This window comes from Phascolarctos cinereus, unplaced genomic scaffold (genome assembly GCF_003287225.1).
Source record: "Phascolarctos cinereus isolate Bilbo 61053 unplaced genomic scaffold, phaCin_HiC Scaffold_9;HRSCAF=440, whole genome shotgun sequence".
Lineage (NCBI taxonomy): Eukaryota > Metazoa > Chordata > Mammalia > Diprotodontia > Phascolarctidae > Phascolarctos > Phascolarctos cinereus.
The window spans coordinates 24,337,278-24,349,984 of NW_027556402.1; the positions used below are offsets into that span (position 1 = coordinate 24,337,278).

The window sequence follows — 12,707 nt, forward strand, 5'->3', positions numbered from 1 at the left end:
CTGCAGGGCCCTAGGTGTTTGGGAGGAGAACCTGTACACCCCTCACCTGAAGAGCTAGTGAGAGAAGCCCTTGGTGATTAAGGTAAAAAACCCCCAAAACCCAGTGCTTCATGATATTAGGAAATTAATCTTAGGCCTGGAGAAAGGGGTATACAGTGCATATACACATGAGAGGGTGGCATCTGGAGCCTGCAGCCTGTTGCTAAGGTCTCACCCTGAGAACTGTTTAGAAGGTGGCACACTGGAAGGAAAAATGGTTCAGGGAACCTGTGGAGGTCCCCAAGAGTTGGGGTAAGGGCTAAAAATACACTTGGAGCAGGTACATCCCTGAAAAGTCTGTCTCAGTTCCCTGGAAGGAGGGGTCATGTGCCTTTGTTTCCTAGTGATGGCATCTAAATGCAATTTCCTGGGAGATCTACACAGTCAGCTCATCCTGGCTGAGGACTGAGGCCACCATGGTTTCAGTGCCTCCATGGGAGTGGCCCCTGGCTCAGGAGGCTCTCTGAGGTGGTGGCCAGGCAGTTGTGACTCTTGTGGGTACTAATGCAGGTGATGCCTCAGACTAGGTGGCACTTGGCATATGGGGGCTGATGAGGTCACAGATCTTGGTCTTCTCCAGAAATGCCATGCCTGAAGTGCAGTTGACTAGTTTCTCAATCTGATGAATGCTGAATAGCCCTGTCAGCTTCTTATAGATGAGCACATCAATCTCCCTGCTCATGGAGCCACTTCTGAACTCAGGCATGTTGAGGTCTCACTCATGGAAGGAGTAATACTTGTCCAAGCCCAGAGGGTCCCACCTAAGGTCCCAGGCAGGTTGTGTCTGGCTGTCTGCTTGGCCAACTGCTTCATGTAGCAGGAGTCAGGTGGCTCACCCCAATTTGTGTACACAGGGATATCCTTCAACTTAACATTGGGGGAGCTGAAGTTGCTACCAATGTCCATTTTGAATCTCTCTGTGTCTCACCAGCTGGGGAAAACAATGGCTAGACTGTTGCAGAGTGGGCCACCACAATGTTCCTTGCCCCAGCCCTGGTCAGAAAAGCTCTCTGGAGGGCCCACTGAAAGCAGGCAGCCCATTGTAACTGTGCATGCAACTCAGTGCTGATAGCAGGCCTAGCAGTGGAAGAAACATAATACAGTCTTGCAAAGTTCCACCCATGGCTGGGTGAGCCTGGGGTGTGCAAGGTGGGGTTGGGGCCCTCAGCCAAGCCTGATAAATAAGTGATGCTCTCTAATTCTCAAGTGCCGGGGTCCTTGGGGTTAGGCTGGTGGACCTGTCATGGGGTGGCTGGCTGAGCCAGGTAGTGGTTTGGCTTGACTTGAGGGTATATATATACACCTCAAGGCAGATTTCTGGGGCTATAATATCTCATGGTTTCTCCCACTGAGAGTGCTGGCCTTCTGGAGAGAGAAAGACAGTGGACAAGAGTGTCCAGAATGCCAGCCATGAATAGCTTACCACATTAGAGGTGCCTCTGTCCAGCTCCTTCTGTTGCTACCAATGGCAGTAGCAGGAATGGACCTGGGCAGGACAGGGCTTACCACCCTGCCTGTGGTTACCTGGTAAGTGATCTAGACTTAATTTTGCGCAATACAATGATCAAAGACAATTCCAAAAGACTTTTGATGAAGAATACTATCCACCTCCAGAGAAGGAACTGATGGGGTCTGAATGCAGATTGAAGCACACTTTTTTACTTCATCATTTTTTGAGGTTTTCATTTTTTTTTTGGTTATGTTTTCTTTTGCAATATCGCTTCTATGGAAATGTGTTGCATGTGTTGTATGACTGCATAATCAAACGAAATTGCTTTCATTGGGAAGGATGGCAGGAGGAAGGAAAAGAATTTGGAACTCAAAATTTTAAAAAATGTTAATTTTTTACACATAATTGAGAGAAAATTAAAATTACATATATGATGAGCTAAAGAAAAAAATCTGATACAGCTAGGCCACCTTCCTTCACCCTTTTTTTTGTTGATTCCTTTGATATTCTTGACTTTTGTTCTTCCAGATGAATTTTGTTAGATTTTCTAGCTCTACAAAATAATTCTTTGGTAATTAATAAGTAGTTTTGGTAAAATTATCATTTATATTATATTGGCTCAGCCAACCCAAGAGTAATTTATATTTCTCCAATTATTTTTATCTGTTTTTTATTTGTGTGAAAAGTGTTTTAAAATTGTATTCATGTAGTTCTTAGGTTTGTCTTGGTAAGTGTCCTGCAAACTATTTTATGTTATTTACAGTTATTTTGAATGGAATTTTCTTTCTATCTTTTTCTCTTTTTTTTTTTTGGTATTATATAGAAATGATGACTAATATGGGTTCACTTTAAATACTAAAACCTTGCTAACGTTGTTAATTGTTTCAACTAGATTTTTTAGTTGATTCTCTAGGATTCTCTAAGGATACCATCTGTGATATCTCTGCAAAGAATGATAGTTTTGCTTCTTGACTACTAATTTTTATTCTTCCAAGGTATTCGTCTTGTCTCATTGCTATAGCTGGCATTTCTAATACAATATTGAATGATAGTGTTGATGATGGGCATCCTTGCTTCACCTCTGTTCTTATTTGAAAGCCTTCAAGTTTATCTTTATTACAAAAAATGTTTGCTCTTAGTTTTAGCTCAATACAACTTGTCATTAAAAAAAAAATGCTCCACTGATAACTGTCTTTTCTAGTGTGTTTAATGGGAATGAATGTTGTATTTTGCCAAGGTTTTTTTTTTTGCATCTATTGATATATTCAGATGATTTTTGTTATTTTCATTATTGATATGACCAATTATGCTGGTAATTTTCCTAATATTGAACCAGTTCTGCATTCCCAGTATAAATCCCACCTGGTCATAGCATATTATCTTTGTGATATGTTGTTATAATCTCCTTGCTAGTATTTTATTTAAAAATTTTACATCAATATTCATTAAAAAATTGGCCTATCATTTTCTTTCTCTGTTTTTGTTCTTTCTGGTTTAGGTATCAGCACCATATTTGTGTCATAAAAGGAATTTGTTGGAACTATTTATTTACCTTTTTTTTTTCAAGTAGTATAAATAGTATTGGGGTTAATTGTTCCTTAAATGTTTGGTACAATTCATTTATAAATTCATCTGGTCCTGGGGATATATTCTTAGGGAGCTCATTTATGGCTTGTCCAATTTCCTTTTCTAAGATAGCATTATTTAAATATTCTATTTCGTCTTCTGTTAATCTGGGAAATTTAAATTTGTGTAAATATTCCTCCATTTCAATTAGATTATCAGTTTTAGTGGCATATATTTGGGCAAAATAAATCTTAATAATTTCTTTAATTTCATCTTCAATGGTGGTATATTCATTCTTTTCACTTTTGAGACTGGTAATTTGGTTTTCCTTCCTTTTTTTCTTTTTTCTCACAAATTAATCAATGGTTTAATCTACTTAATTATTTTGCCCCATGAAACCACCTCCTACTTTTATTTATTACTTCAATATTTTACCTTCAAATTTATTAATTTCTCATTGGATTTTCAGGATTTCCAATAGGTATTTAAATGGGAATTTTAAAATTTTTCTTTTCCTATTTTTTAAGGTGTATGCCTGATTCATTTTCTATCTGCCTGCAGCTAATGGATATTTAATAAATGTTTCTTGTTATTTATTGTTTGTTAGCTATCTAATCTATAGCACCAATCTATTTCATGAAGTCATAGGATCATAGAAGTAGAGCAAGAAGAAGGGACCACAGAAGACATCTAGTTCAACTCTCTCATTTTGCAGATGAGGAAACAGATTGAAGCATTGAGGCCCATGTTGGGTGAATGACTTATCCAAGATCACACAAGTAGTCAGCATAGGAGACAGGGATTTGAAGTCCAGTTCCCTTGACTTTCTTGATATTTGTTCTTTGGTTATAATTCTGATCTACCTTCCACCAAAACCTGGGCTCCACCCCTGATTCACCAGATCTGATAAGTGAGCTTTCACTTTATCTTGCCTTGGCCCAGGCCTCTGTGTCACTTCCCTTCTGTCTTTTCACCATGCCCAAATACCCTACCTCCACCCCTTTCCCAATCCCTTTATGTAGTCTTCCCTCATTAGAATGTAAGTTCTTCCAGGGCAAGAATTATCTTACTTGCTTGTATTTGTATCCATATTGTTTAATACAGGGCCTGTCCCAGAGTCAATGCTTGAATGCCATGCTTTCCCTCTGTCTAATCCATACTCTTTCCACTATACTATTGCACTTCCTATTTTGTGTGTCTGAAATGAGATAATGTACGACAACTGCTTCATAAACTTTGAAGTGCTATATCAGCATAAGATTTTCTTATTATTCATAATGAAAATAATACTCAAAAATGTCAAAGAGGTTTTATCTCCATTTTTAATTATGAGTAAATTTCTTATTTAGAGAGATCCGACTTCTTTAACTGGAAAACCTGTAATTTATGAAAGAGATATAGAAAAATATACATATGTGGCCCATTTGTTTGAAGGGCTTTTGGGGCATTTGGAATATTTCTGAAGTTTCAATTGTTAATGGATGCTGAGGATTAATATAAATAAGAAGACATTAGTGTCATCTCATTCAAATTTTCACATGAGTACTGGAAATGATGCATTCATTTTGCTGAAAACTGATGTATTTTCATCACGTAAATCTCTAAACTAACAGATTATTCAGTCAAGACCTCTCTGTCTGCTGGAAATTGAAAGGATCTTGTTTTGCTTGGGAACTTTCATGTTGAAATTGGGTCAATATTTGATTTAGCCAAGAATTTTCACTGAGAAAAACAGTGCATACAAACTCTTAATTCTTTTAAAAAATAATCTAACAGTCTCCTCCTAATGCAAGCTCATAAAAAGAAAACCCCATGATATGAATTTCTTATGGGCTCTGGAGCCTACATTAGCAATCTTGGACAAAGAAGGACAACTACTTAGTCATTGTGGAAAATAGATAACTAGATGAAAATCTTATTTTTTTATTTATTCTGCTTACTCTATGATGTCATTTATTTGGATCTATGCCTTATCTTTTTCTCTTTTCCATCAAGTGGGAAGGGAAGAAAAGCAAGGACTAGGTTAGCAGAAAAGTGGTAGGACTGAATTGTTTTGTCTCAACCTAACAGCAGAATTTGTGTTCATGTTTGCTTTCCCTTACTAAACAATTTCTAAATATGTAATTAAGAGTGTCACAAAGAGAGATTAAGTTGATTGAGTGGAGGCAAAGAAAGGGACCTGAAAAGGAGTATGGGCTGGGCAAACTAGCAGGCTGCCATGAAGGATGATTTCAGTTTTACTCTGCCTAGGGTTTAGCAGTATGATCTCTTAATATGGTCATCATTCTTAGATTCTTCATTTGTAAACCGAGAATAAATTTTGTAAGTTTTCCTATCTTTTTTGTGAAGATTGGGACCTGGGGACACATTTTGAGATTATCTACAGATAAGTGTTTTCAACGGATATATTATGATGATGAGGCATGACTCATCATCAAAGAAGGCCAAAGTATACAAGAACATCACCTTGGATAAAACCTTCCATTTAGTTGAGTAGAGCACATGTGATATTGGATTGTCTAATAAGGACCCATTATTAGGAGTATGCATACTTTCAACTTGGTTTCAATCCAACATATGGAGCTTTAGGGGGCCTTTTTTCTAGGTTGAATAACTGAGTGTCTAGTGCTATATGATGAAAGGAGTTGTCCAGCAATGTTCAGAACTAAAAAGACTGATGATAGAAGCAGAACTGAATTCTAATACAAGAAGATTGGTGCTCTCCTTCCTCTGCCCTTTTTGTACTTCTTTCTTTCTTGATTTGTATTTTTTAAGTGAGGAAGAACTTCTAGGGGATTCCAAATGGAAGGAGGGTAAGTGACTTTAGCTGTCTTATCCCCCTATCCAGCCATGATGTTTCCTTGAACTCATGTTGCTTATTTTTATTATGTTTATTCTTTCCATATCATAGATGAATGAATTCTTTAGAGTAGATGGATGATACTACAGCCTTGTAAGCTTTGAAAAGTTGGAAAAGTCATCTGAGGTCTCCTCAGGTCAGTAACTGAATCTGGATACATGGAAAAGTAAATGGTGGGTAGTTTTTGAAGGAAGACATGGAGTCCCAGAGATAATCAGGAGTCTAGAGGTAATCGTTGACTCCAAATATTCTCTACATGTGACTCAGTAGTTTTGTGCTTCAAGTTAGAGCATAGCTTCCCAAAGGACCTTGTTTGTTACTGAAGAGAGTTCCTCTCTAGTTTGGCTTGTGCCCACTGTTTACTCTCTCTATTACTAGGTAGGTGTCCGGTTCTGAAGTTTTTTTTTTCAGTTCCCCAGTTTTTTGGGGAGGAGTGCTTTTGTGTCTTTTATGTTTACTCTAACTTTTTCATTAAGCATCCTTTTGTAAAGGTTCTTTCATGTCCATTTGTTGATTAGTATCTAGGGAGCACACTGGATGGGCATCTGTGACTTACAGTATTAGAAACTCCAAGCATTTATAGTTCCAGGGATAATAATTTGAGGACTCAGACTTCTACTCTGATTGGGAATTAGGAGAGTACAGAGTAGGGGTGTGCTACTATGGGAAAAATCCCACAACAGAAGAATTCCAGAATTCTCTGAGAACAGCCAGCTTGTGATAACAAATTCCTAAGCACATTTAGAAAATCAGATTTAGAAGGATTTGGACTTTGACATTAGCCTCCAACTATCAATAAGTAAATAGATATTATCAAGTACCTTCAATGTACCAGATACTGTGCTGGACACTGAGGGCCCAAATAAAATGAAACAATCCCAGATCACAGGGATTTTACACAACTATGGAATTAACAACTAACAGCTAAATGATTCTGTCCTTTAAAATGGGCATACACCCATTTAGAGCAAAGAATTGGTGTGGAGTGAGGAGAGTATTTTGTTCTCCCTTCTACAACTCCTTAGGGGACACTGATGCACCCTATGTAACTGGAAGAGGAGAATTGGACATAATATTACTCCTGTTATTACTGACTATAAAAGATGAGAAATAACAGTGCGAAATGACAACCTCTTTCTGAAGGAGAAAGAGCAATCTAAGGAAGTGCTCTTTTTAGCCCACTGAAGCGATGCCACAATCTAGCATTTTAAAAGGAAATAGATAGAATTGCAAGTAATAAACATTGGCTATTCCATGCATGCAGAATGCAGAGGCTCTACATTTCCTATCTGAAAGCAGAAAAAATATTTTTCCCCTTTCCTGAAATCATTGACCCCCAAAATCTGTCATTAGTAACAATAATTAAAAGGTGCTGTAAGAGGGAATGGATGGATGATTGCCACTAAGAGGCACATTCTCATTAATTTATTACAGATTTTTAACTTTGCTTCATTAGGACATGTCTGTTGAAGGCCATTTGGGACTCTAGGGAAATGCCTGTACTTTACAATCCCTCCATATTGATTTCAGGGAGGAAGGATCATTTAGGTTTGTTGTTCTCCATGGACCTATATGTACAAGTGGGTGGAGGGGAAGCTATCAACCAGTAAATCTTTCAATCAGGGGAGTGGTCAATGAGCATAGAACATCCTTATGACTGAAAAGGCTGTCAGGAGCAAAATATGGAAAACAGTCCTCAATGAAGTAAATCATCATTTAGTGTACTCATAATATCAATCAGCCTTTCACCTCAGTGAAAGACCCTAATGATGTTCAAAAATGCCATTTGCCTCTGGGCCTCCTCTCTCTGATTGGAGGGTGGAGGATTACTCCCAGAACCTCCATTTAAATAGTGGGCTGATGCCAGCAATCTCTTAATTCACCACTAGACTCCCCTACTCTGAACATCTCCATAATGCCCCCATGCTGGGTAACCTTTCTTTCCCCCCTCTCCAGCTTTCTTTTACATGTTGTCTTCCCCACTGGAATGTAAATTTCTTAAGGATAAGGACTATTTTTCTTTTTACTTGTATTTATATTTCCAGTGCTTAGCACAATACCTGACACATACTAAATACCTAATAAATGCTTGTTGACTGAATGAATGACTGATCAGTGATAAATGGAAGCCTAGGTCATAGTGACTTAGAATCTACCTTGGGTTAGTTCCAGACTAACTCCTATTTTCTCCTGTTCTTTCTGTACTTCCAGGTGCTAAAGCTGCTTCCCTTATGGGAGAAAATGGATTCATTGTGCAAAAATACTGGTGGTAGTTCCTCAGCCCAGGCTTCAGCAGGGCATTTTCAGGAAGTGGCTCAGTTAGTTGTCTATCTTCCATATGGCTAAGGGGCATCCTCAGGCATGAGCTATCCTTTCAGGAATGGGATCTCTTGGAACAGGAACATTTCTTGTATTCTTGAGCAAAACAAAACATACTTATTGTATCTCTGCCTTGGGGTTAAACCTATGCATCTCCACTGTTCTCTCTCCTCAAAGGTATTCTTTGTCACACTGCCAAAAAATTTAAGAGGACAATCTGTGGAATTAGTGAAGAAAGTAAATAAGTATACATGTGGCTGGACACATAGCAAAAAAATAATGGATTTGGACATTTGCCAGATGATGCAGGTATAATGCTTTTTTCCCTACTTATTGCTGCACCCCAAAATGCTACCCCATCTTGTATGGTACAGTGGAGAAGGCATAAGATTCAGAATCAACAGACTGTGTTCAAATCATGCCTCTTCTACTATCTGTGTCAATTTTAGCCAATCATTTCATTTCTCTTGGCTTGAGTTTCCTTATGTACAAAAGTGAGAGAAATAGATTAGAATGAGATTAGAATCCCCCAAATCCCCTCAATAAAAGGATTTGTTTTGTGAAGTTTAGATTCAGTTAAAGGGCTGAACTTCAGGACCTCAAGGCCAAAGGTTTCCTACCCCTGGATTAGATAATCTCCAAGGTCCTTTCAAATTCCAAATTAAATGCAGCAAATATTTATTAGGTATCTATCAAGAACATGCTAATCTCCCACTTAAAAAGCTCCAGTGGCTGCCTCTTTCCTCTAGGAAAAGATACAAAACTCCTCTTCAATTTAATACCCTTCAACAAATATGTTTTAATGAATCAAGTGAATGATGGTCAAATACAGGGTGGAACCAAGATGGCAGATTTGAGGCAGATACCCAGCTAAACTCTTCAAGCTGTCTCTTTCAAACAACCTTGAAATAACCTCTCATAAAATTTTGGAGTGGCAGAGACAACAAAATGTCAAAGTGAGACATTTTCCAACATAAGATAACACATTACACCAAAGTGAGTACTGGCCAAAAGCCTGTATGGGGATAGCATAAGCAAAGCAGCAGCAGCAGCAGCAGCAGCAGCAGCTTTGGAAGTTTTCAGCCTAGAGATGGTAAGGGAGTTGGACAACTGGTCAGAAAGAGATTATGCTGGCACTGCATGTACCAGGTGCTCAGTGGCAACTCTATTGCCCATACACAATTCTGGGTCACAGTTGGGGGGGAGAGAGAAGAATGATTGTGGTCAGTCACAAGAGAGAAGGGGCCTTGGTCACACTTTGAGAGCCAAGAGGAATGCTAGTGCTTGGGACTACAGAGAGCAGGGGGCATTCCTAGGTAAAACCGGAACACACATCAGGAGAGCAATGACCACACCTGTAACCAGATCGTACCTCCTTGGATCAACTGAAAACTTGATGTCCCCCAGTACTAGCTCTAAAAACAGCAGCAAAAAATAAACCTGAACCTTAAGTTTATGACTCCTCTATGATCCAGGTGAGCAAAGCTCAACTTTACCATAAAAATCAAAGTCAAGAAACAAGCTGGAAGAATGTAAACAATAACAAGAATAACAACAACAAATAACTTGACTATAATAAGCTACTATGGTGGCAGAGAAGACCAAGACATAAACTCAAAAGAAAACAACTGTGTGAAAATATGTATAAGCAAAACCTCAAAGAAACATGCTAATTGGACCCCAAGGACAACAAAAAATTCTAGAAAGATTTGGAGAGAAAGAGAGAAGGAAAGAGAGAGAAAAAGAGAGAGAGAGAGAGAGAGAGAGAGAGAGAGAGAGAGAGAGAGAGAGAGAGAGAGACAGATGAGTTAAGGAAAAATGAGAGTGAGGCAAGAAACTGTGCAAAGAGAATAAATAGCTTGGTGTAAGAAAAAATACATGCACAAAAAATACTGAAGAAAATGACTTCTTTTAAAATTATAGACCAAGTGGAAAAGGAAGAACAAAAAACCATTGAAGAAAAAAACTCCTTAAAAAGCAGAATTGGCCAAATGGAAAAAGAGGTACAAAAGCTTACTGAAGAAAATAATATGTTTAAAATTGGCACTCGACAAAGGAAAGCTAATGACTCCATGAGACATCAAGAAACAATAAAATAAAGTTGAAAAAATGAAAAACATAGACGAAAATGTGAAATATTTCATCTGAAAAACAATTGACCTGGGAAAATAGATCAGGGAGGGATAATTTAAAGATTCTTGAACTACCTGAAAGCCATGCTAAAAAAAAAAAAGCTTAGACATTTTTAAAGAAATTATCCAGGAAAACTGCCATGATAACCTAGAATTGGAGAGTGAAATAGACATTGAAAGAATTCACAGATTATCTCCTCAAAGACATACCAAAATGAAAACTCCCAGGAATGTTATAGCCAAACTCCAGAGCTTCCAAGTCAAAGACAAAAATAATTCGAGCAGCCAGAAAGAAATAATTCAAATATCATAGAGCCACAGTCAGATTGACACAAAATCTAGCAGCTTCTACATTAAAGGAGCAGAGGCCTTGGAATATGGTATTCTGGAGGGCAAAGAAGTTAACTTACAAAGCAAAACTGAAAAAGTGGATATTTAATGAAATAGCATTCCTGCTGAAAATGCCAAAGCTGAATATAAGACTTGACATTCAAACACAAGACTCCAGAGAAACATAAAAAGGGACCCAATAAAGTTAAACTGTTTGCATTACTTTATGAGATGATGATATATGTAACTCCTAAGAATTTTGTCATATTAGGGCAGTCAGAAGGATTCTACATAGACAATGGGGATGAATGTGAGTTGAATGTTTTGGGATGATTTTTAAAAAAAGGAAGGGTTGAGAAAGAGGAATGTACTAGGAGGAAAGGGAAGGGAGAAGTAGAATGTGGAAGATTTTCTCACATAAAAGAGACACTAAAGAAAGAGTTTTTATAGCGAAGGGGAAAGTGGGGGAGGGCAATACTTAACCCTCACTCTCATTAGCATTCAAAGAAGGAAAAATACATATACATGTTTAGCTGGGTATAGGAGCCTATCTTATGCAATACAGAAATGAGGTGAATAGGGAAAAAGAGATATGAGAGGGAGTAGGGATAGATGAAGGGAAGCAGTGGTCAGAAGCAAAACATACTTTTGAGGAGAGAATGAGAGAGAGAGAGAGAGAGAGAGAGAGAGAGAGAGAGAGAGAGAGAAGAGAGAGAATAAGACATAAGGAAACAAATAGTAGTCATAACTTGTGACTATGAATGTGATGCTCTTTCCCATAAAATGAAAGATAGCAGAATGGATTAGAATCCAGAATCCAATAATATGTTATTTACAGGAGACACAATTGAATCAGAAAAACATACACAGTTAAAATAAAGGGCTAGAGCAAAATTTATTTTGCTTCTGCCAAAATAAAAAGAGCAGGTGTAACAGTCATGATCTCAGACAAAGCAGAAGCAAAAAAAAAAATGAACTAATTAAAAGTTTGGACATTTTACAAAAGGTGCTATAACGAAGTAATATCAATAATTTTATGGCAAGATGGAGTCAAGATGTCAGAGTAGAGAAGAACTCAGTTGAACTGTCCCCAAATTCACCTCCAAGTAACTCTAAAATAGTGTTTCAAATTGAATTATGGAGTGGCAGAATCAACAAAAGTTTAGATGAAACATTTTTTTCATGCCAAGATAACTTAGGAGGTCAGCAGTAAAGGTTTATCTAATCAGGGTGGTGGCTGGGCAGACCTGGAGGGAAGGATAGAAACACATATCAAAGGCCAGGCTGTGACAAGTCAGCAGGATGCCTTGAAGGTGGCTCTTTTGGCAGAAGCAGCAGTTTCCAGAGCTCTCACCCCACTGATTATAAAGTTGAACAACTGGTCTGAAGGAGACTGCAGGGTACCCTTTGCAGGTGCTAGGTCCAGGACTTTTTGCATTGTCCATATAGTTACAGGTCACAGTCCCAGGACCAAAAGAACAAATAGCTATTGTGGCCACACAGGAGCAAAGACCCTGGTCACAGTTCCAGGGCAGACAGGAATGCTTGTAGTTGCTCACAGAGGAATAGGGACCCTACTCTCAATTCCCAGACAAAGGAGAGCACTAGCAACTGTGGGTGCAGGGGTTATAGTCACAGGGCCAAGAAGAGTGCTAGCACTGGTGAATTCAGGGGAATAAAGTCTGTTCCCGAATAAAGAAGAACACAGGCCAGGAGAGCTGTGACCACACTTCTTCCTAGATAATACCACCTTGAAAGCACAAAACACCCTCCTGCAAACTCCCAGACCTAGATAGATCTGAAGTTTAGAACAGTGTCCCTTCTACCCAGAGAACAGAGTAAAGCTTTAACAAAAAATAAAAAGTCAGGAAATAGACTGAAAAATAAAATGAGCAAACAACAAAAAAAGAACCTGACCATACACATTACTATGGTGACAGGGAAAATGAAGGCACAAACTATGAAGAAAACAACAAGGTCAAATCAGATACAAACAAAGCCTCAAAGAAAA

At 38.3% G+C, this 12,707-nt stretch overlaps 1 pseudogene; it reads right to left on the reverse strand.

Moving 5' to 3' along the window:
* Window positions 1–298: 298 nt before the first annotated feature.
* On the reverse strand, window positions 299–12,141 carry LOC110209653 (keratinocyte differentiation factor 1-like; annotated as a pseudogene).
* Window positions 12,142–12,707: the final 566 nt, after the last annotated feature.